Below are 1,830 nucleotides of genomic sequence, written 5' to 3'. Positions count from 1 at the left end.
GTTGAACTTCTTAAGTGGCAGCAGGAGTTGTAATCTCTGCTGAACCTTCTTTTGGATGGAGGCAATGCGCGACGACAATCTCGCGTCACAAGTAAGTGTAGTTCCTAAGAACGAGAAGTGATCCACAGCGTACATGGTGTTGTCCATTGATGTGCAGTCATTTGTATACAGGCAGAATAGGAGAGGGGGCAGAACACACCCCTGGAGGCCACTGATGCTGATCGTTGGTGAGCTGGATTAGATGTTTCCCAGCCTCAAATGTTGCTGCCACTGAGTGAGGATTTTGGTGATCCAATGGCAGGTGGAGGCTGGCACTGTGAGCTGGATGAGCTTCTGGTGGAGGTTGATGGTGTTGAAGGCACAGCCGAAGTCCACAAACATGATCCTGGTTTGTGTCCCTGGATGATCGAGGTGGTCCAGGATGAAGAGTAGAGTCAGGTTAAGTGCATCGCATGCCAACCTGTCTGACCAGTACGCAGACTTCAGGGGGCCTGTGATGTCCTCTAGATGTTTCAGAACCAGGTGCTAAAAGGATTTCATGACCACAGACATCACAGCACATTCAATCTGTTGCCATTTGATCCTGTAATGGGTTTTTCTTGGGACCTAGGATGATGGTGGAGCAGTCCAAGAGGGTGGGAACTTCTCAAAGTTTGAGAGATTTCTTAAAGATGTGAGTGAAGATGGGTCTAAGTTGATCAGTACAGGTTTTACTGTACTGTGAGGGGAGACTCCATCTTCCCTATCCTTACATCCCCCTATCTGTTCTTTCTATCCCCCAAGAAAAATGCAACCATGGAAAAGTTGAACACCAAGGCTCTTTAACAAGTTTTTTATACTCGCCAGGTTTCTGGTTTCTTCTTTAAAACGAAGGATGGGGGTCCCAATCCTTCATTGACTACTGGGGTTTGAACAAAGTCAACATTAAAAATCGCCGGCAACCCCTCTGGCCGCTCTCGATGACATGCTGCTGACACATAACAAAATTTTCAGAGATAGGAGCAAAACAAAAACTTGAAGCACAAACCGGCTCAAAATTGTAGCACAATTGATTGACATCAATTTAACTTGATCTGGATAAATGTGGGAGGGCTGGTTAACCTCTGACCTCTGGGACCTTTTGTTAATATCTCCAAAACAAAAGCAGTACAAATGCAAATGTTAGCATGCGATTGATTTTTTTTTATTTTGACTTTGTAAATGTGGGCGGCTGTTTGACCTTTGACCTCAGGAAACATATTATGTCTTTAAAATGATAGCAGCATAAAGAATCCACATCATTTTAGTTTGATAAGAAAAAGCTGCTCTTGGCATCTTCATTCAGGACCTTTTTATTGTAAGCCACCGAGAGAATCAGTGAAATTCTCATAAAAAAGCATCTAATTTGATCATAAAACGTGTTACAGGTTTTACACTCAGAACAGGTAGGTTAGATATATTTTACCTGCATCAAATGTACAACTAATTAGAACCAATACACACATTATGCAGTATTTTTGCAAAGCATAAAATAAGTTACAGATATAATTAATTTTTATAAAAGCTACAGAACAGGAGCATGAATATTTATTAAGCCCCACCTTCACATCAACAGAGGACAGAGAGCTGAATATATATAAGACAGCTGTTTGGCAAAGTGATTGAGGCTTGAAACGAACTGAACAGCTTCTTGTCTCCTCCTCTGTCTAATTATGAAAACTGTTGATGAAGCTGAACTTTGCTTTCCCCAGCTGCTCAATACATCCTGCAGAAAGACCATGCTGCCCCCCTCTGTGTCCCTGGTTATTCACTTAACATTATCTTCCATCTCTCTCCTTACAGTGTTTTCTA

The sequence above is a fragment of the Poecilia formosa genome, unplaced genomic scaffold, assembly GCF_000485575.1.
Source record: "Poecilia formosa unplaced genomic scaffold, Poecilia_formosa-5.1.2 Scaffold239, whole genome shotgun sequence".
In the NCBI taxonomy this organism is placed as follows: Eukaryota; Metazoa; Chordata; class Actinopteri; order Cyprinodontiformes; family Poeciliidae; genus Poecilia; species Poecilia formosa.
This window is presented reverse-complemented; position numbering follows the sequence as displayed.